The sequence below is a fragment of the Cydia strobilella genome, chromosome 3 (assembly GCF_947568885.1).
Source record: "Cydia strobilella chromosome 3, ilCydStro3.1, whole genome shotgun sequence".
Taxonomy (NCBI): domain Eukaryota; kingdom Metazoa; phylum Arthropoda; class Insecta; order Lepidoptera; family Tortricidae; genus Cydia; species Cydia strobilella.
The window spans coordinates 12,912,611-12,937,287 of NC_086043.1; the positions used below are offsets into that span (position 1 = coordinate 12,912,611).

General features: G+C 36.3%; 1 protein-coding gene across 1 annotated transcript in view; it reads right to left on the reverse strand.

The window, feature by feature from the left end:
* The window catches only part of LOC134755926 (RING-box protein 2), a 50,124-nt gene that overhangs the window by 9,075 nt on the left and 16,372 nt on the right, over nucleotides 1-24,677 (reverse strand). The gene's annotated exons all lie outside the window — the stretch shown is intronic.

The following is a 24,677-nucleotide window of genomic DNA, read 5'->3' on the forward strand; positions in this document are numbered from 1 at the left end:
CTCTCTGACACTGTTCAACGCATGCCTGGACGCCATAAGTACTGGAATGGGAAAACAAGGGTATAAGTTTAATATCAATGGGAAGTACATAAATAACCTAAGGTTTGCGGATGACGTTATAATTGTTGCCGAAAAAACAAAAATACTAGAGGAAATGATTTTAGAATTCGACACAGCATGCAAGGAAGCAGGTTTAGCAATGAACATGAAAAAATGCAAAATCATTACAAATAGAGATAAAATACCAATAAAGGATGGAAGAAACAATATGGAACATGTTGAAGACTTCACATACCTTATCTCCATTATCTCCATGCCAAATTACATCTACTTAGGCGGGCTCTATCCAGCAGCACTCACCATTCGCTGTAATACCTACCGAAGATAGCTAATCCAATGGTAATAATGACATCATCTTCGCAAACAATTTAAGCTGCGACCGGTCTACATATATTTGCTCTGCAGTTGCTTATTGTTTGTGCTGGGCGCGGTAAGTAAGCATCAGTCTGAATTTGCCTCCCAATTGTGTATAGAGAGCGATAATCAGTGTCCACAGTATACCTACGTATATGAGTCAATTATTTAATTAGTTACCTACTTAGATATACATTTTACTAAAACAAAATCAAGCGCGAACTACATAATTTATTTATACCTACATATAAACTTTATTGCACAAAATACAATAAAATTACAAATGACGGACTTAATGCCTGATTTATGTCGTGCCATCTTTACTTCAAACTTAACACCTTTAACCCTTACAACCCCCTTCCTAGTAGTCACAATCTTCCTGCAAGAGCAAGAAACAACTATTAGCTGGAAAGAGAAAATAATAAGTGGGTGTTATTATCTCACTCTAGCATATAGATAGCTGTATTCCGCTTTTGCAGAACTGCTTAACAGACTAACGTGAATATTTGCTAGTGCTAGGTTTAGAATATAACTCACAAAACAGTTTTTGTCAGAATTTTTGTGACGTAAATGTATACTTGTATAGGAAGTGTGAACAAATTTGACAAAGCATGAACTCATCCGATCCGGTTAAATATATGTAAGTGGCATAGCATTAGCACGTGACTGTTATATTGTTATATCAAGTGTGCTAAAATCCTATGCGTTATGGATTTCCTGACTCAAACCATAGTAGTGTTTAACTCGGGTGAAAGGCACTATTTCCGTCTCGGACTATCTATCTATCTCGGACTATAACTACCTCGACTCACCCTTGGTTAACAATCTACTATCATACCTTTCACCCGAGTTAAACACTACTTTTCATATCGAATGCGAAGAAACCAAATAAGGCAATTTTGCAAAATCAGTAATTAAAGTACCTAAATAGACCTACGGCCATGATTATTTTCCTAAGGACTTACTTGCAATCGAAGACTTTTTATGTGTGAAGATAAACCCTAGAGAAAACCATTTAAATGGCAATATTTACGAAAATACATATATTTTAACATACTGCAGTAATTTTAAAATGATTTGTTCATCATAGTATCAAAATCAGCGCGATTGCCTCCTACTTTTTATTTTTTTACTTTTTCGTTTCTAAAACTCCCAATAGTCAATGGCATCCCACTCAACATAATAAAAGTATTTTAAAAAATATATATTAAATAACAATTTAATGAATAAAATAAGCAATTTTTATCTTATATTTTAATTAATAAAAATTCCCACAAGTTACCACCAAAGTGGGTTGGTGGTAACTACTAAGACTTTTTTCTAAGTTCTTACCACGGATTTGTTCCTAAAATTGAATAAAATAACTATAAAAGTTAACCGTAGTTTCAGGCATTGACGTCAGAGATCCGCGGGGTGATTGATCCGTTAGCCGACAGAGACGTCAGTAGAAAATGGGGCGACATTTATAAATACAAACTATACCTACATACGTGGACGCGATCGCGAGTGCATCCGTAATTCCGTATGATGGACTACGTGACAGGCCCGGCGTGCGTGTTTTTGGCAATGAATTTGAGTCAAGATGTAGGAGACATATTAGTTCCACGCATTGTTTTGATTGGGCTCTAAAGCAATCTCTGATGAGATCCATACATTTATAACTGACCTACTTGTAAGCATCGATAACACGGGCCAAAACGCAATCGAAGTCGGCTCTTACGAAGTTCAATTTTTTTATGGTTATGTTTTGCTTTGTAATTGTGGTTGCGTCGTTTTAGTTTGCTATTTGAAGGAAAGAGATACAAAACAAATGTTTGGACAAATCCCGATTAGGAACCACGAAGGGAAGAGCCTAACCTAACCTACGTTCAAAGCGACTTGTCAAATTCCTTCCTCCCTCCTCTCGAAACAAAAGCAGATTATGAAAGAGCTAACTGTTGCTAACAATTTTTTTTTAAAGAAAAATGAAATAGTTATCATGATATTTGACGTCTGTTTGTACAGATCCTTGTCCTAAAAATCACGTATAAGTCACGTGCTGTTACGTTTTATTATGAAAAATTATCAGACAGGGTTTCTGAACCTTTTGCCTTAAAATGCAACCTTTAATTATTTGTTATGAATGATTTTCTAGGTTTTCGAAAACGCAAAACGTAGTTCGCACATAATTTAACTGCACTCTCTGTGTAATTGGGAACTTTGTTATTTATTACCAATAAGTTTTACGATATAATACACTTTTTAAGACACTTTTGTTAGCACAGACTGTTAAGGTCTTACGCCTAAGGCTGCTCAGAAAATTATAGTCGCTTCAATGAGGTGCAAGGCCTTTTGAACACTTTTACCTGTTCGTCAGGTGAGATAGTAGTAACGTCACAATTATTTAAATATTTTAAATAAAGTTAAATTGGCAAGTTCAATCACAATACATTACGTTTCATAAGTGAACACAAGCAAATAAAAATGCGATGTTTTGTTACTCTATTTTTGGAAAGCCGCTAACATAGATTTACAATTTTACTTTGCAAATCTTCAGTTGATCATAACAAATAATTTTGTATCTAATCTAAAAGTATATTGAATATTATTCAGACGTTTACGTTTCGCTCTCTCGATAACACGCTCAGAATACATCCTGATCGCTTACTTTCAATTCGATGAGAATGGATATATCAAGCAAGATGCAGTAAAACAACATTGTTTCTTGGGATTACGGTTAAAAATACATTTTTAACGGTCAGCGCGCGAGATTGCCGTGTGTCGCCATATGTATTCTCCTTATCTGTGCGACTCGAGTTATCGGGATCCAATCCACTGTAAACCGAAGAACCATTACAACTTCACGTAATCAGAAAGCACTTTTAGACTGGTTCGACGGATCAATCCCCTAGCACGCGCTAAGTAAACGATCGAAAGGACACTCGGGATGTAATTTTCTTCGCTTACCGAACACTTGCTTATTGTAATCCAGTGCAGTTGTAATTGTAACCTTTAATTCGCAACAACTACGCTTAATCGAAGATCCAACTTATACTGATTCTTTTAGGGCGAATGCTTAGTAAGTGACGGGACAAACATTGCTGCGCCAACGCGTCGCCAGGTACACGCGTTCACTTTAATCTTCAGGATCTCATTAAAATGAACGCTTCTTATTGCATTTTGTGGGTCAGTCCTAAAGGTAAAAGGCTAACATGTGTTTCTCATGATCATCATTCGACGACCGGTCTGGCCTAGTGGGTAGTGACCCTGCCTGTGAAGCCGATGGTCCTGGGTTCGAATCCCGGTAAGGGCATTTATTTGTGTGATGAGCACGGATATTTGTTCCTGAGTCATAGGTGTTTTCTATGTATTTAAGTATTTTATATATTATATATATCGTTGTCTGAGTACCCATAACACAAGCCTCCTTGGGCTTACCGTGGGACTTAGTCAATCTGTGTAAGAATGTCCTATAATATTTATTATTTATTTTATAATATTTATCATGAGCTTTAAATTCGGTACAACTAGCAGAAAAGTCATAATCTCCTATAACGCTTACATACGAATGTGAAATTTTACTGATAAAATACCTTTAGTAATTTTCACTTAAGAAAAACTGTAAATTGTTTAATGGTTTCTATGAAACTGGCACTTTTATATTTAAGTGAGGTTTAAGTAATGCTTGTTACGCGTGTGTGGCCCCGCACACATGCGTGTTTTCAAGTTAGTGGGTGTTAAATAAGTTTTGTGCTGCCTCAGTTTACATTTTAACACATAAGTAAAGTACGTACACTTTGAAAACGTGTGTGTGTCGTGTCAATATTACAAAAACTGTGAATGTGTTACCGCCTTTACGTCAGTGTTCGCTTGCTAATTCAGATTCGTCAGCGGTTAGAAACCTGTCTGAATTTATTTCAAGAGGAATTTGTCAATACAAGATTGTACACAAGACTGTGTTTATTGTCTAGTATATGTCCCTTTTGTTATTAGTTTTTGGAATAAATATGAAATGCGAACCATGTCAAATCCAAGAAACAAAGTCATTTTAAAACAAGTGTGTTGCGAACAATGCCATAAGCTGAAGCGGCTGTGCTGTATGGTAAATCAAATTTCTTAAATATAAAAATGTTTTCAATCCCTGCCATGCGGGCGAACCGTTGGTTTGCACACTTTTCTTCCAGTACTTTTCCATCAAAACCTTGAGTGCTTATTTACGATTCGAAGCCGCTAACTAAACTAGCATTTGTCTCTTTCGCACGCATGGAAAAGCCTAGCGCATTAAGTCACGCAAGAGAAATGTTTATAAGTTAGGAGATAAGTAAGAAGTGCATGCGCTTTAAGTTAGAAAATACAGTGCCCATTGATGCAGCAACATGGATTATTTTTGTTCAAATAGTACCCAAAAAGTTTTCTTATATTTATTTGCATTCATCACGTAATACCCACCTTCCACGTAAAATACCTACAGCACGATATTTAATCGTTAATCAAAACATGTTTTTCAAATAAAACATCTGAAAACTAACACGGAGAACTATTATCCGCTTATTAATAAGTCAAAATAATCATAATCATAATCTTTATTGTCTGTGAGAAATGGGTAATACATTGCACAGTAATTACTAATGTAACAACTTTATGTGGACTCACCAAGACTCTACCTTTACAGGTGTACAAACAAAACATTAATAATAATCGCGTGGATAGAAAATGTTACGGTAGGTAAAGGTACGAGTAAGGTACCATCGTACACACTGGTAGCTATTAGGGTTGCCAGACTTTTTTTGAGTAATATAGGTGTAAACTACATATAACGTCACTCGATATAACGATTCACTCCCTATAACGTCGACATGTGTTGCCTATATAGTTGCTTTACTTTAATATTTATCTCTAAAATGTATCTCTATATAAAAACTCTATAAACTCTATAACGAAAACTCTATAGCGTCAAAAAACGTCCGGTCCCTTGAGTATAGTTTACATTTACACTGTATTTGGCCGAATAAAGGATCAAAAAATTAAGTACACACAGAAACAAAAAAAAATCTTGATTACATACATATTTTTTGCTTATTTTAGTTAAAATAAAGTATTTTAGCATACTTTATGTTCATATTTCATAAAGTACACAAAGGCCAAATATAGTACAATACTATATTATAGTATGTCTGGCAACCCTACTGGTAGCTGACATTTCGTAAACATAAACATAACTGCAAATGCAAAAACATAAGATCACCGACGATCATTTTCCAGTGTTGCTGTTAGTACTGACTACTGATCTATTGATGTTTGTATGAATGATCTAATGACTAATAGACAATCCGCGTTACGTAGAGTATTACTTACTTCACTTTCATACATTTTCATGACAAAATTGACGCTTTTAATAGTAATGCTAGCTGCTAAGAGGAAGTATCTTAATGATGGCAAAGTAAATGTCACCTAACATAAAGTGCACGTACGAGTAAAAGTTGCACTTAGCAGGCTCGAACGATGTGCGTGCGCAAGAAAATCTTGATTAATAAGCATTAATTCCTGCACCTGGCGCCACGATCGGACCACGTCTCGCGCGTCTAGTCAACCAACCACGATCGACAACTCGGACACTAATTCAGAATTTAAAAATATGATAACAACACGCAAATCATCTCGGTGCGTCTTGCTCGCACTAATACAGGCACAAGACGTCCTAAGATGGACATCAAATCGGTTTAATATTTTGTAAAATCCGAATTTACCTCCCGATCGCTTTCCGCACCACGATCAATGACGTAAAACAGTCGTAGATTAATTATATTCAACTCTGCTTCCTATTAAGGAATTGCTAATAAGGCAAGGCATTCCTTAGACGGAGATTATTGTTGCAAGCTGTGACGTTCTTACTGACTAGTGACTGGGTACATATAGGTAGAAATCGAACGTCACAATCACAATAGATGAAACAAGATTAATCTATATACCTATATATAAACGTAAAAGTCCTGACTGACTCACTTAAATCAACGCCCAGCCCAAACCGTTCGACCTAGAGAGCTGAATTTTTCACAATAGGTAGTTTTTATAACGTTAGTATCCAATAAGAAGGGGTTTTTCAAAATTCATCCCCTAAGCTAAGGGGATGAAATGAGGGTTCAAAGTTTGTATGGGGTTCAAGTTCTATTTTAAGCTAGCAATTTGAACTTTCGTTAAAAGATATATTATTAGAATACAAGGAAATTAATTTCAGCGTTTTTGAAAATTCATCTCCTAAGGTGGTGAAAAAGGTTGAAAATTTGTATGGAGACCAAAAATTTTATTAAGCGTGGGACTTGAAACTTTATATATGGACATATTATTAGAATACAGGAAAAGTAATTTCAGCGTTTTCAAAAATTCATCCCCTAACAGGGTTAAAAAGGGGTTGAAAGTTTGAATCCATTACAAATGCTTTGAAACTTCAGAAAGCCATAATACAAAGAAATGTAATTTCGACGTTTTTGAAAATTCAACTCCCAAGGGGGTTAAGAAGGGATTGAAAGTTGGTAGGGGTCCTAATTTTATTTTAAGCTGGGTACTTTTTGAAACTTCGTGGAAAGATATTTAATGAAAAGAGAAAAAAACTAATTTCCGCATTTTTGAAAATTCATCCTCCAAGGTAGTAAATAAGGGGTTGAAAGTTTGTATCTTATACAATGCAGGAGACACCTCCTGTCTCCATGTCATGTCACATCAGCTCGATGGTACCATAAAATTGCATTGTCACCCGACTTACATATGTATACACATTTTCAGCTCAATCGAAAACAGAGAAGTGGATCAAATTTAGCTTTCAAAATTTGACCCACACTAACTAACAAACTAACTCAGGGCAAGTTAAATAAAAGCTTGTAAAATCTCAATTTAGGCCAAACAAATGAGATTCTATCGAAGAATTAATTCCCAGCAAGCTGGAAATCGTTTAATTTCCTTCATTTGGTCTTAAAAAATGCGTGTAATTCGAGTTCGTGCAAGCCCAGTAGGTGTGCATGTCAAAAATTTTGTTTGTTTTCAGTTTTTTGCTTGTAAATCAAATCCTGTTTTGTTCTAATTTGTTCTATCATGGTGAAAATTGAAATAGATATCTGAGGATCCGAAAGGCGTTGTAAAAAATGGCCGCTATTTCGAATTTCTTTATTTTTGGTATGATCACGTTAAAGTCCAAAAACGATCCACCAAACCTTATGCCCACCTCCTGGGATTGCGCAAACGGATTACACGTATTCAGGACCAAATGAAGGTCCACATTAAAACGTTTTCCAGCTCGATATGTACATTTTAAAGAATGTAAGCAAACCTTGGTTTGAAGATCTCTGCTACTACTACTACTGTATGTTGTATATTCATAGTGTTAACCTTAATTACGCGTTTGTGATCCCATTTTAGAAAAACGTCACTTCTATGGACAATACAATAAAAGTTAACGACTCTGGTACGTATAAGACATTATAGGTATAAATATATCCCGTATTTCTTATTTGAGTCTCAAAAAGTACTGAAAAATTGCATCCCGCCTGTAAGAGTGCAGCATAAATATAACCTTTACATTGTCTTAACTTAGCGATGTCTACAGGAAAGACGCGAACCAGTGAAGCGTACTATAAAATAAAAGGTGGATGACCCGTTTACTCTCGCCTCAAGCAAAATCATTATTTTGTTGTTGTTGCACACTGTTTAAATTAAATGTATGCACGGTACGCTCTTGACAATCGTATTGTGTCTACTTGATATCAGTATGATAAAGTTCCCGTGACTGAATACATACAGACACATACGAATGCAAAGAAATACATAATATAGACGAAGCTCTTAGCTCATTTTTGACTTCAAAAAACGGTTCACATGACTGATACTCATCTGACAGTGTATCACTGACCTATCCCCTTCTCCATAAGTAAATATATACCCCGCCCGCGGCTTTGAAAATTACCCAATATACAACTTCCCGCTATTAAACAAAGTTGTGATTTTTCCCTAAAAGTTTTGATTGTCTAAAATAAAATTATACAAATGTATATGTCAAACATATTGCAAGGCATTACAATATTTGAGTCGCTCTCGGCACATACACGTGGGGTCATTTTAAAGCTCAACTCAGACTTCTATAGTTATACCAGTTCGTTGGCTTAAACATAAACATGTTTCTACTTATAGAAAGACCTAAGACCAGAATACACTGGAGTTTATTTTGGTATAGACATGTTACGGAACAGCATCGTTGCATCGATTATGTCGGAGATCCTTTTATAGCGGGTTACTCAGTGCGCAAGCATCCAAGATCAAGTATAGAAGCGAGGTTTTTCTTGGCGTTCTGATAGGCGCGTCGCACGCTATAAATAAATACGCAGAATGCAGTACGATCGCCCCTTGCCGGATCGGTTATGGGACATGGGCTGTGAATATAATCGCTTACCAAGCAAATGGCTTCATATAAACCAGAATGAGTGTGGTTTTCGATCCAAAAACTCGCCCCGAATGAAATGAATAAATCAAAAGCACACATTTGTTAAAAACAAAGAATGTCAATTTATAAATAAAGTTACCTAAAGTAAATGTCGAAATATTTTAGTAGCAGAGTTGCATTCAAATCATTTTAAAATCCAGAGATTCGCTGGTTTCGTTTGAATCTTTCGGGTGTCCAGCGTAGGTAAATTCTTGAAAATGGAAATCGTGGTATTAGTATTATTGAAGTACCTAAAACCCATCAAGTACATTCTTTGACACGAAAGCAGAGGGCCTACCACCAACATCGAAAAATCGAAAAGCGTTATCTGCCTTTCTGTCGCTCGAATATGCAAGAGCGATAAAGAGGCAGTTAATGTTTTTGATTTTTATATATTTCGATGTTGGCGTTAAGCCTTCAGAAAACAATAACCAGCAGAGTTAAGGATTTGGGCAAAATAACTACGGAGTAGGATTTGACAGACCCCGCTGGCGATATAGGGAAGAATTTCTTTTTGGATTGGCCAAACACAGTAGTGGAGGAATTGGGGGGAAGCCTGTGCCCGGTCACTACTGGCTTCAAATAATAATATAATAAGTTAATAAGAATCTTGATGCCCAAGTTCATTGGTTCCCCTGAAGTTATATGCGCTCGGTAAGCAGTATAAACACTAAGAAGGTGCCTGGCGCCAACGGCAGACCTAATCTATCTGCATGTGCTAGTGTGATGGTGTGCCTGACATGTCTGAGCAAACTAGACAACTCCAAGTCGCTTAGGCGATTAAGAAAGTTTAATGACAGAGTCAAAGCAGTGTCGACTAAATCGGAGCAAGCTTAAAAACACGTTAAGTACAGTCGCCATCAGATATATCGGAGCGGCCAAAGTGTTCACAATATCTGAACACGAACTCTAACGCCCTGAGAATAAAGGCGTGTTCAGATATTTGTGAGCACCTTAGCCGCTCCGATATATCTGATGGCGACTGTACCTAAGTCTATTGCTTGATTTACTAGTTAAGTGGTAAAAGGCTAATGTATTTCGAGCCCCTTATACGTTCTGACGTATATAGGAAGTAAACGACCAATAAAAGTCTAGCCTGCGTTGTAAAACCTTGTCTTATATTGGATTTACATTAGTGTTTAGGAGATCACTCGTAAAAAAACGGTTTTAGTTTAATGGCATGTGTCTGCAAAAGTCAACGGTAAGGCATTGGTTACAATACAACTTTTTTTACGAGGTATCACAATATATAAAAAATTGGTACTTATAAATTAAATTAAGGAATGTTGTAAACATAAATACAATATGGTACAAGTAGACTCTTGAAGAGGTTTTTTTACCTTCGGAGGTAAAAGGTTAGTTAAGTACTGAAAGATACCAAGAACTGTGATGAATGTATTTTATAATACGTAGACCGCAGGACGCTAGGGATAAAAATTAAATAATCATATGCAAACGCGACCTTGAGGCAGCTCGTGGTATTGTTAATAATGCAACCAATCAATACGCAGTCGCAGTGTTGGTTTTACATATTTGTTCATGGTGACAGCTAAATGATAGCAATTATACCGTCGTTAAACCATGATTATCAGTATTTTATACTATAAATGAAATGATGACTACCACGAGTAATTAGAATACAAATAGCAGCAGAAGTAACCACGTGAACATTAAATACCTATGCACTATGCTCAACACGAATGACACGACTATAAATTATGTGAGAATGATTGCTAACCAAATTCAAATCGTTATAGATCCTAGTTATATATTCATTCAAACTGAAAATTGATCAAATAAACCCAAAGATGTTTTTAGATCCTATTAGCGGATCTTCACTGCTTTTCCCTGAGTCGCAAGTAGAGTGTTGTGGCACCACAGCGAGCCGTCGCGACCTCGCGACACACGCGACAATTTGGAAATTTATTACAGGCGAGGTAGATTGTAAATTGTAAGTCTTTCTGAATTATATCTACTTAGGTACAACTAAACTAAAATGAAAGAAATAAAAGTATGAAATGGGGGATTGAAAAATTCAGTGAAGTATAAAAAATCCAAAAATAGTGTAGGCTACACCACCACATCTTTGTCTACTTTTCCTCCTAATTTCATGTTTTTCCTTTTCACAGAGGCACACCTATACATCTATTTTGGTTTTTACAAACACGCCGTTAGGATGGTAATCTGGAGCTGTGTTTAAATTGAGTCACGATCATGAAAACATAATGCTATTTCTAATTAATCATCTGACTACGGATCGTGATCAATGTGATGCTTTACGCATCAGAACGACACTATTAACTTCCTTTGGCATTTCAGACACGTTTGTTTTGTGCATGATATAATGTTAAGGAGACATGTGAGCTGGGGTTCCGTTTATACATTTTTTTACAAAAAACCTACATTATTTTTTGTAGAACGGTTAAGTAAACAATGGGACGCTTATGAATACGAAAGTTTTACCATGTGCAAAAATTAAGAGTAGCATAACTTTTCATTTACTTATTTATTAACAAACAGTATAATACAGTAACTTTATACATTTGCGTTTGCGTCAAATCCGGTAGTTCTGATATTTTGCAGACTTGTTTATGATGTGTTGGCTCAATTAATAAATACAAGTTTGTGACTTCAAGCGTCGTTTACTACTACTAGTCGTTTAGGGTTATAATCGCCTAAATCTAAAAAACCGAAATTTTCGCACTCGCGCGGTCACAAACTTGGATTAGTCATTGAACCAAAATCATAAATATCAGAATCAGAACTACCGTATTTGACGCAAACGAACCTCCCTTTCAAAAGGCGACAAAGTTACTGGATCTGGATTAGTACAGAGACCCTCACTATTGCATACTGGAATAATTATGCAGTTGTGAGGATCATGTTATTTGAATGTACATATTTGTGGAAGGGCTGCCTTGACCTTCATTACGCAACGAAGCGGCAGGCGCGGTTGTACCATCACTAAGCGCATTGCCTTAGGACCAGAATAAGTATGATCTCTGGTTACATATTGTTTTAAAGGATCGCGCAGTTCCAACTACAAGTGGTCGGGTGAGGAGATGCGCTCGTGGTGATAACAGTCAGTTGGCTTGGAGGACGGTCGTTGGCATTCGTCGGCCTTGCGATGGACTGAAACTTGCAATTTGAATGATAGAATGCAGAAGGTAAATTCAAATTTCAATGAGTTTATATGAGCGCATGTGACATGGCTAAATTAAGCTAACTTGTGAAAAGTTCGTACGACGATAATCTGTCAAAACGTTGCAAGTTGCAACTTGCAACAACAAAATACGGATTTGTTGGGTTTGGTTGTTGCCTGTATATAAAATAAATTATTTCACACCAAGCACGAAATAAAGCACGATCAAATTAAGTATTAGAAAAACGTCGAGTCGTAGACAATAATTATTTTTGACTCAATTTCTATTTAATAAATCGAATAGAATTTTAAAAAAACCGGCCAAGTGCGAGTCGGACTCGCGTTCCAAAGGTTCCGTACATTACACAATTTAAACAATATATTTTCAATGTGAAACGTGAGAGAAATGTCTTTAAAATACCCGTGGGAGTCGGATCAAAAACTAAGTAATTAAGTCCGACTCACGCTGGACTGCACATTTCTAATAGGTTTTCCTGTGATCTATAGGTAAAGATCTATTTTGTGTATCTTTTTCAAAATTTTAGACCCAGTAGTTTCGGAGATAAAGGGGGGGGGGGTGGTGGTCATTTTTTGCCTATTTTCTTGAATAACGTCTAAACTGGATATCTTAAAATTATAAAAAAAATATATTTGAGATTCTCACAATGAGCTCTTTCATTTGATATGTAACACGATATAGTTTGAAAAACTATTTTTTTAAATTTTCTCATTTACCCCCCCTCCCCCCAAATGGCCCCAATGTTTTAAATTAATTTGTTTACGTTACATGTCCGTCCTTGGGTCACAAACTTACATATGTGTACCAAGTTTCAACTTAATTGGTCCAGTAGTTTCGAAGAAAATAGGCTGTGACAGACGGACAGACAGACAGACGCACGAGTGATCCTATAAGGGTTCCGTTTTTTTCCTTTTGAGGTACGGAACCCTAAAAGTAGGTGACTTGACCGTGACGTGACGTCACTTGTGTTGTTCTGCTGTTTTCATAAAAATTCCGTAGCGGTTAATCGTTTTTCGTCGTCGAAACAAGAAACTGATTTGACTATCAGGAAACTACCCTATCGCATTTACAGTCAGCAGAAGAAGTTGCTAAGCGGGCGAGGTGTTCATAATTACCTTGACATGGTCTTATTCTCTTAACAATAAAGTCGCGTCAAGGTAATTTCGAACACATGGCCCGCTTAGCAACTTCTGCCGCTGATTGTACATTAGGTAAATCTACATATCTCGGAACGCTTCCTAAGTAAATAATTCCACATGATTGTTTTCAAAATTTGCGTACGGCACAAGTTGAAAAATATATGTAGGATTTCGTCCCAGTTGTCGTCGCCAAATTAACATGTTGCCGAAATTAGGTCTAAGATTATTCTTCTCACACCATATGTTGCATGAGTTACTAGTAAATTAGTAAATCCTGTCACGCTATCTGTGTCATGTGTAAGTAAATATAACACAGATCGTATTCACGTGATGTGATTATGAGCATGTGATTGTTTGGTTTGGCTTACAGAGTCATGTTCTATGCTGTTTTCTTCCGTTAATGAGCCGACGTACAGTCTGACGCAGAGATATTTGACCCCCCTGTAGTCAATTATCTCTGCAGCCGACTGTTTATAGCCTGCAGCTTCAACTACGTATTTGGACTTTGGAGACCTTATACATATAGCCCATTTTATGCATACATTTGGTTACATTAGGTAGCATCTAATTGCAATACGTCAAAATATGGCGTTATGAGATTAAAGTGCGGATGCAAGCTGTTCACAAGGATCATACGCCTTGTATGACAACCATTAGATATTGCGTGGTTTAACGAATTTAAGCGGGGCAGGACATCCATTTTTGATGAAGACCGTCGGCCATCCTATTGAGGTTACAGGTTATATTAAGTAAAAAAAAAATGAAAATATCGTATTGGTCGATCGCCGAACAAAGATTAAAGAAATCGTAGACATTGTTAACGTTTCAATCGAGCGGGTACAGTACATTTATTTTTAAAAATCAAATTAGGGATGAAGAAGGTATCCGCGAGATGGGTCTCACAAAGGAACAAACGCTGACTCGAAAGATCACTTCGGAGCAATGTCTAGCCAAGTATAAAAGTAATCCAAATGTTTTTTTTGGCGTTTTGTGACTGTACCTATAGATGAAACGTGGATTCACAAGTATACCCCAGAAAACAAAGAACAGTCTCAGCTATGCTCAGCTCCAAAAAAAGCAAAGACCGTCCCATCTGCCGGAAAGGTTATGGCGACCATTTTTTGGGATTCGCAAGGAATTATAGATATTGATTACTCGAAAAGGAAAAACCATAACCGGGCAATACTACACAAATTTGTTAGAAGAATTTGATGCTGTTTTAAGGAAAAAAAATACCTCATTTAGCAAAGAAAAAAGTTGTTTCACCAGGACAACGCGCCAGCTCACTCGTCGCGTGTCGCAGCGGCAAATAATAATGAATCACGTTATGAATTGCTGCCTCATCCACCCTATTCGCCAGATTTGTCTCTGTGCGATTTTATTCTATTCCCAAACTTGAAAAAGTGGCTCGACGGAAAGAGATTTGCGTCCAGTGAAGGTCATTGCCGACACAGAAGCCTATTTTGACGAGTTTCCAAAATCATATTTTTTGGAAGGTTAATTAAAGTTAGAATACCGCTGGAACAAGTGTATAGAGCTAAAAGCAGACTATGTAGAAAAATAAATATACATCTATAAAAATCTATGTTGTTTTTAGGGTTCCGTACCCAAAGGGTAAAAACGGTTTTTTTATACTAAGACTCCGCTGTCCGTCCGTCTGTCTGTCTGTCACCAGGCTGTATCTCATGATCCGTGATAGCTAGACAGTTGAAATTTTCACAGATGATGTATTTTTGTTGCCGCTATAACAACAAATACTAAAAAGTACGGAACCCTCGGTGCGCGAGTCCGACTCGCACTTGGCCGGTTTTTTCTAAACACGGGTGCCTACTTATTAAACCGCCCTCGTATACAACAGTTTTATGTAACACATGCCATAGGATGTAATCATTCGTGTAATGTGATAATTACTATTAGTAGTTCGGTGTCTTACCACAGTTTAATAGGCAATTAGCAATTTCTAGGGAGCCAATTAGAATGCGTTGTGCAAAATGGTTAAAAGCTCGCATACTAATTAATTTCGAAGTAATCTCTTGGAACTTAATGTGGGTAACATTGGCTGTTTCGTTGCTAGGAACCTGCCTAGGTGAGGTTATATTCTTTTTGGCTTGGGAGCTTAGCCCTTAAAGTGTTAAAACTAGTTCTTAATTTTGCTTTAAAGGGTAGGTACTTTGAATAGAAATTCTATTAAATAAAACCGCTAGGACTGGCGGATATTTACCAAGAAGCCGACCGGTCGGTCACAACAAATAAAGGATCGATCAATGTTAAAATAAAATATAGTAACGACGACGACGGGTTTCAGTACAATTTATTTTTTAAACGAACCTGACTCCAATGAGCAAATTAATTTAAATTTTTGATTACATCACGCAAGGACAAACAGAAAACAGGCGTTCCGCCTACATTAGTAAAGTAGGAGAGAGGTGAGAGAGAGACCGAGGTAAGTTGTGACAGAGGAGTTGTGACATTGTCGATTTTTTGGAACCTTATTTGCGCGTTTGTTAGCTAGTAACTTGAACTTAAGCCTAGTTCGGACTACGTTAGTAATTTAGTGGAGTGGCGAGTATTTGTGACTTTGCATGCCTAAAGGGTTCTTATGCTCCATGTGCATTATATACCCTTTAGGCATGCAAAGTCACAAATACTCGCCACTCGACTAAATTACTAACGTAGTCTGAACTAGACTTAACAAACTCACGCTATTGCGACCTCGTTATTAGTTAATACTGCTAATAGATTCCAAAAACTCGACGATGTCACAACTCTCCTGTCTCCCCTAAATAAGTTGATTGCTATAGATACTGTAACACACAAGTGCACAATGACCTGAAAACTAAGTAACCAATGTGAACGTAGTTTATAATTTAAATACCTATCGGTCAGCAGCCTCTAAATATTACAAAAAAAAGGATAGGTTAAAAATTATTGTAATAATACTTTTCAATACAGGTTCATTAAGATGTTTTAAGAATTTTTGGCTCTATAGTTGACGTCAAAGATATGTTTACACTTTTGAACCTTCTCTTGTTGTAAAGAGGCGAAAAATGTATACATCTGCCTATCTTTAATGTCAACGTCGTATGTCGACTTTGGGACGTGACGTATGTATGTTTACACATATGTGCCATTCTCATCGGTTGTCAATAAGGCGCTATTTCCATATAGCATTAATTTGAAATCAACCTTATCGACAAGCGACGATGTGGTACCTTTTGGTTGAAAACGTCACATATGATGACGTGTATAGAGGATTAAAGTTGACTTGTACCCCATTTCGTATGCGGTGTATTAAAAGTACTTACGTGCAGTATGTCAACAGATAAATATGTTTTATAACTTTCTCTAACTCATTCTAGGCTGCATTAGTTTAAAAATTGAACCTGTATAACATACTAAAAAGAGTTTACGAACTGTATCATAACAGCATAACCGTATTGCGCTGATATTAATGTATAGGTACCGCTGTTGCACTAAAATCAAAACAATGTAAACCGGCTTTTACAGTTGTGATAGTTTGCGAGTGAAGAAAAAGAAGAATGCACAAGCGATCGCTCTAGGCTAGGCTAGGTGATCTGGTGATATGACACCATCAAGAATGATCATTGTGAAACCACGGCTTTCAATTTTAACCCTTAGGAAAAAATCTAAACTACTGCTCTTGATACAGTAGGTAAAGAAGTAATAGGCTACAACGACCACCGATTATTAACTAATAATATGATCCTCAGAAATGAGGGATCGACTGCAGAGAGTGCAGAGGAAGAAGCGTCAATCCAAGACACGCTCTTTTCGGTGTCGAAAATGTAATGCGCAACGGTTTAACGTAATTTTAGTACATTTCCGAGACGGAGCGATAAACGATAACAAAATGCAGCCATAATGTATCACGCGTGTGTCGAGAGTGTCTTATCTTATCAGCTGTAAATTGTGATAAATTACTGATTCAAAATTTCCCATACACGGCCGGGTGATAACTTACCACACATTTGTGCATTAAACACCTGATGAGATACACGTCGCACTCATTGCAAACATATGTATATATATACATATGTATATATAACTACTGTATGATAAATAAATAAGGCTGTCATAATATGTACTATATTTAGGTACCTATATGTGAAAGTGAGAGAATGGATAACTTTATGTATGAATCAATCTATGTTACTGTTTCACGCAAATATTACTGAATGGACCGGTATACAGATACATCGTGTGGCCATACTTTAAGTGAATTGCAAAAAATTTGTATACATAGTTAAGGACCTGTACTTAATTAGTGAAAACTTCAAAATTTAATTGATTCCATTGTATTACGACAATTAAACCATTTATATTTATGTTATATGCATGAAAGTGTGTTAGCGTATGTGTGTATAAATTAAGTACAATAAATACAATACATTACAATTTACATGGTTAATTTTCGTAACACAAATGAATCAATTAACTTAAGGCTAATCACTGCTTCTTAACTACGCTTAATTATGTAAAAAAAATTGCTCCACTCCTTTATAACCCGGAAATCATCAGTAGAAAAAATCGCGGGTATTACATCTGGCGCGTCGAATGATGATCTCTATGACAGTTACTCTAGGTCGCTTTTAGATGGGCTTAATTTTTAAAAAATATTGGAGAAATATAGTTTTACCGTATTTTTATCACTTAAATGTTGAATTCTAAATAAATTAATGTGCTTATTTCCAAAATATGTCTACAAAGTTTGTAGACATACTACAAACGTTAAAAAAAACGTGACAGCGGCTGCGCGACGTGCTGCTGGGCCTGCTGGTATAAAAATGAACCGTCATAAGGATTATCATTCGGTACACCCGGTATATTTTACTTTTCACCACACCAGCTGGTAGGCTCAAATTACTTACATATTTATCATTTTGAATGATAAATATGTAAGTAATTTGATTTGGTTTGATTTTGTTTAATATTTTACGGTTAGTATTTTCCTCGCGTTGGTGCATGTGGTAAAAATGTTGTGGTTCCCTCGGTGGCAAAATTTGTTTAACCCTCGTGCCATGAAACATTACACGAGCGGTTAAACAACAACTTTGACCCCTTGTAAAACAAATAACTATTATTTATATGCGAGTGCGATTAACGAGCTTTATGCGGATGAAGTCGCAGATAAAAGCTAGTCTTAGACAAATAAAATATGTAAGCATATCGTACGAAAGGGAATAATCATTTGTATATAGAGTAATTTTGACGGAACACTGCACGCCGCCAAGCATTTCATCTATCCAAGTTTTCAAATTTGATTTATTGTATGAGCGTATCAAGTTAATATAAATTGTGACGTTTTCAATCAAAGGTACCACCCACATTGTCGCTTATCATAAGGACGAATATTGGTTGTATTTTTATACGAAAAACCTGACAGAGCGTCCTTATGGCAAGCGACAATGTGGTACCTTTTGCTTGCTAAACGACACAATTATCTTAGGTAAATGCACTTATTTCCAATATTAGTTCCTTAAAAATACCCAAAATTAGTACACTCAGCATCCAATTTTTTTTGGATGAAACAACGCGCCAAAAGTATCTGCACCACCCTTAAATACTTTTCCAATAAGGGCCACTTGCACTATCCCACTAACCCGTGGTTAACCCGTTAAACCGTTATCCCAGTGTCAAATTGTACTGGTAATTGGTAACCATGGGAACTCCAGGTTTAACCGGTTAACCCCGGGGTAGTGGAATGGTACAAGTGGCCCTAATGCTGGGGCCGCACTAACGGGAAACGCGTTAATTATCGCGTTAATTCGACGTTTTTCATACGGCCACACTGGGATTATCGCGATAATCAACAGCGTTTCCCGCCGTTTCCCGTTAGTGTGGCCCCGGCATAAGAGACATAGGTATATATCTCTATAGGTACAGTTCGCGATAAAAAGTATCTGTAACAGTCTTATAATTGTTCTACGTTTAGAGATCTATCTATGGTTTTAGGTTAGTAGAGTATGGTAGATACTCTTGACGTGTAGTCTGACCCGCTACTTTTGATGCAGACTGTATCTAGTTGAATCTTATTCATTCATCGTGCGGTCACGACAGTAAAGCGTTATAATACTTATGATTCTAAACGCTCGGACAATTACTGAAAACATTTTCATTGTCGCTAAGCTGCGCACGAACGGGATTATACGGATTGTAATCACATTTATAATAAATGATAACCTGATAACACACATTTATAATTGCCATAAATAAGGTAATCCCATATCAATATCAATATTAATTCATCAGTCAAAGTAACAACCTAATAACACATATTTACCTACCCAGACTCCAGACATGGCCATGTGCGAGTCGGACTCGCGCACGAAGGGTTCCGTACCATTATGGAAAAAAAACAGCAAAAAAATCACGTTTGTTAAATGGGAGCCCCATTTAAATATTTATATTATTCTGTTTTTAGTATTTGTTGTTATAGCGGCAACAGAAATACATCATCTGTGAAAATTTCAACTGTCTAGCTGTCACGGTTCATGAGATACAGCCTGGTGACAGACAGACAGACGGACAGACGGACGGACAGACGGACAGCGGAGTCTTAGTAATAGGGTCCCGTTTTTACCCTTTGTGTACGGAACCCTAAATAGTAGTTTTCGTCATAAATATGTTAAAGCTCTTCTGTTCCGATTATAAATATTAGTGCTAGCGGTTCGCCAAAAAACGCTGCAAATGGTGTTAAAGCTATGAAAATCGGCACGATTGATCTTTAGTCCATATAAATCAATTTTACCCGAAGCACAAAAAAAAGGAGAGGAGTTATGACGTCATCTTTTTTTGTATGGAAAAACATTTTTTTGTTCAGAAACCTATCGTGAAAGGGCATTCTGAGCCCGTTCTAAAAATATATCACATCATTTCAGTCACGTGTTTTAAATTAAAATAAAAATAATTTTCAAAACATATCAAGTTTGGGCTCCTTCAGATAAGATACCGTTGAATTATTTTTTGAAAAATATACTTTAAATAATACATAATATCCTCATGTCTAACCCCAAGAAAGCAAGTTAGAAAATATATTGATTAGATTTTTTTTTATATTACAAATTGTGATCTATCAATTAAATATTTAAAAAGCAAACAAAAAAAATAATTATAACGGTTTTTTCAGAAAGTCGCTTATATCTTGGAATCTATAAGTCGTAGTAAAAAAATCCTATGTAAGAATTAACTGAAACAACTCACCTTTAACCATCAGAACTTTTTTACTAAAAGCTTAGATATTACCCAAGGAACATGTAAACCAAGTTTAAATACTCTTATTTTACCCGAATGACATTATACTCGTATTGAGTAATTCCGTAATGCGACACCGGTATTATCACACTATGTAAACATAAAAAAAAATACTAAATAAATATTTTCTAAATTGCTTTCTTGGGGCCAGACATGAGGATATTAGGTATTATTTGAGGTCTATTTTACAAAAAAAAACTTTTGAACGGTATTGTACCTGGAAGAGCCCAAACTTGGTATGTTTTAAAAAAATATTTTTAATCTAATTTAAAAAAGTGACTGAAATGTAACAAAATGATATATAGCCCGTTCATTTGATACTACACACAATAGGTTTCTGAACAAAACATTTTCTTCCCATACAAAAAAAGATGACGTCATAACTCTTCTCTTCATTATTTATTTTATTATATTATACCTTTAACACCATTTGCAGCATTTTAGTGAATTTAGGGGTGTACCGCCAGCACTACATGTTTTCTTTTCTAGGTCTCGTATACCGATCAATAAAATATTAAATACGTTTTCTTTTGTCTATCAAACAAAAGTCTCTGCTGAGGTTCATCAACAAAATATTAGGGGAGGGAGGCCTATAGCGGATAGCTAATTAACAGAGAAGGGCTAAAAGTTTTAGTTTTTCTTTGAGTTCACAAACGAATTTCAATCCATTAGACAGAAGAGTTATCAAAATTTATTATAAGATGAAAATATTGTGTTATTCTGAACCTAATTATTGTTATTTAAGACTCAAAACGATGCACATCCAATAATAAAACTAATTTTGAGACTAGTTTTGTATCTATCATACAAATAATAATCTTAGAATTTATCCGTTTTAAGCAAATTAATTCTTAATTTGCTGGAAATTAACATTAACGTCTCAATCAAGACTGTTTTTTCGTTGTTTTTCTTACATTCATTCATTTATTTATTCGAGAAGATTGCATGAAAAAATAAGTATAGAATTGTATCAAAGCAAAACAAGTAATTGGTACCCGAGTACCCCATACCAGAGATTGAGTACCCCAGCATATCATAACTCTGGTGCCCGATCGGGATTTACTTAAACAAATTTAGGAGTGTTCACAAAATCATTACATATGCATAATTGCATACTTTTAGCCATTCACACTTAATTTCACAATAAAACAGCGCATATTAGCTTTAGCCGGGGTACTCGCTTTAGTTTAGGCCTCTCTCCTCTATAAGAACATAAATAAAAAAATATATAAAGTTGACATGATGGACACAGCCATAAACCGATATAGGCGCAGACGCATAACTGAGAAGAATGTTCTCGAGTACGGGCCGACTAATATTGCAGTATGACCCGACTAGTCTAGCGTGTAGTAATTTTCCACTATGCCATTTTGGCTCCTTTGCACATGTGTACACGTACGCACACATGAGCAAAGCAAACGCACATCAACAAGACTCTGTAACGGTTTGACGTATTATTTGAACCACTGTTCTATCGTGGTTGTATCTTTGGTTGGTTCTCAAGAGGATAAAAATAGCATATTACAACGTGCAAAAATAACATACTGCACTAACGCACTGCCAGTTAGCACTGTACCTAATGGTATGGTTGGCATTAATTAAATAATGATAATGACTGACTCTACATTTTGTATAAGTCTGTTGACGGTTTGCACCTTTCTACCCGACTGGCGAAGAAAGAAGGGTTACGTGTTTTTTTAGTGGCTGGTCAAAAAAATAGGATTTTGACGTGTAAGAGACAGGTAGTTAGATTTGCTTTAGCTTCAGGAGTAATACAAGCTAAATTATACTTATTTTAAATACACGATTTTTAATTTAGCATCTGTAATACACATATGGTATTATAAAGCACACACACTTGTGGCACTCGCAATTCTGGAGAATGATGTAATCACGCGCAAGCGGCGCAAGGCATCAATGACTCGCTGCGTGATGGCATACGTGACGGAGCGGAGGCGCGGCGCGGCCGGCCTGAGCGAGAGCTTTCGGGAATTACGCGCCCGTTCTTCCTCATAAAACCACAATGCCTTAAGTTTAAAAAATAACATTTGTAATTTCACTCTTAACACAGGGCCGTAGGGTATATAATTAATGGCTCAAAGCTTATGTTTAGAATAGCGCACGTGATTTGGTGCGCGCGCTTAAATTTTATACCGTGGGTGCAGTCTAGAAATTTCTACCCGATACTTTGGGCACCTCATAAAAAACGAGGCCATCATCAATGGACAAACTTCACAAACTGCATGAGCAGCGTCTATTAACTTGGTTTATTGTGATGCGATCGCGTATTGTGTAGCACAATCTAGTTTGTTTTGGCATGTAGAGCATTATATTTAGTAAACGATGCTGATTTTGACGTCAATGGGAATTATAGGTAGGTTAGTTTTAAATTTGAAATGCTGTACATTTGTGTATATATTTTTTTCATGGCATTTCCTTTCAGTCGATCCGCGCATCCCGCGCAAGGTACTCCTGTCGGCTCTATATTTTTCAGTGCCGATGCCGATTGTAAAGCTTTAAAAGTTTAAAATACAGGAACAACTTTGAATGTTCAGTTTTTGTGCAACAGTATTGCCTATTTATCGTTTTACCCCTGGTAGATCAGGTTATATGAATTTGTGTTCTACAATTTACCTAAACACTTTTAAGATACAAAGGAACAGCTATTAAAATAAACACTAAATTAGCTTTTTCCAGAAATAATTTTGCAGCATTTAATATCTACCAAATCGTTATATTGAATCTTCAAACAAAACAGTTGTTGCGCCAAAATGTCATTAATTGCGGGTGGCCAATTTCATATAAGTGTGCTTGTTAGACACGATTGGTCTAAAATGCCTTGATGGCGCATTTCAATCAAATCAGTTAAGCGTGGATGAGCTCAATGCAGATTGCTTGCGCCGGCGCCGGCGCCGTGACGCAGGCGACCCGCCCCCTCGGTTACTACCAGGAAACTATACTTGGACAACCACACCTTTCTTACGCTTACGTAGGTTATGACACACCCTTTTTATGAATAGCTATACATATACATAATAATATATGGCGAAGAAAGGTAATCGAATGTTTTATTTGATACAAGACTTAATTTGAATATGAAAATATTAAACATGTAAAATGCATATTTTTATTTAAGTTACTTCTAATTCGGTTAAATTTTAATTTAGAGAAGTGGCACAAATAATGAAATTTCAGTATACATTCGAATGTTTTTTTTTGATACGAGTCTTAATTTGAATATGAAAATATTAAACATGTTAATACATAGTTTTATTTAAGTTACTTCTAATTCAGTAAATTTTTAATTTAGAGAAGTGGCACAAATAATAAAGTTTCAGTATACATATATAATAGGTACCTAATAACTCATAAAATATTGTTCAGTCAGTTGGGATTTTTTTAATGTATTGTATTATACCAATTAAGGATATAAAGTTCAGGAAGGAAAAACGATTATTAAATTATTATTGTTAGGTAGGTAGGTACTTCTTACAGTTTAATTTCCTATAGTCAAACACATCGTTCTATAATAATGGATAATAACTGGACAACGATGTCAACGTAGTATTTTTTAAAGTATTGCCGACCTACAACAGTTAAATATTAAAAAAAAGTCGGCCTAGTGCGTTTCGGACCACACATAATAAAGGGTTCCGTACCACGGTGGCAAATAACCGTGCGGCTTGCCTGATATTAAAACAATATTTTTGACTTTCGGACCGTTTACTTCCAAAAGTATTCACTGAACCAAAAAACCGGCCAAGTGCGAGTCGGGCTCGTGCACGTAGGGTTCCGTACCATTACGCAAAAAAACGGCAAGAAAATCACGTTTGTTGTACGGGAGCCCCACTTAAATATTTATTTATTCTGTTTTTAGTATTTGTTGTTATAGCGGCAACAGAAATACATCATCTGTGAAAATTTCAACTGTCTAGCTATCACGTTTCTAAAGATACAGCCTGGTGACAGACGGACAGACAGACAGAAAGATAGACAACGGAGCGGAGTTTTAGTAATAGGGTCCCTTTTTTACCCCTTGGGTACGGAACCCTAAAACGGTCTTAGCATAGATGTTATTAAAGATGCTGTGCCACACGTGGATTTTACTTGATTTCTTCCCCGACCTCTTACGTCGGATTTCGTATGTCAGATAAATCCGAAAATCAGCCAAAATTCCATCATAATTAATGGAACAGGAACGGGAACTACCCGAATACACCTTATCCCTTCAACTTCACGTTATCC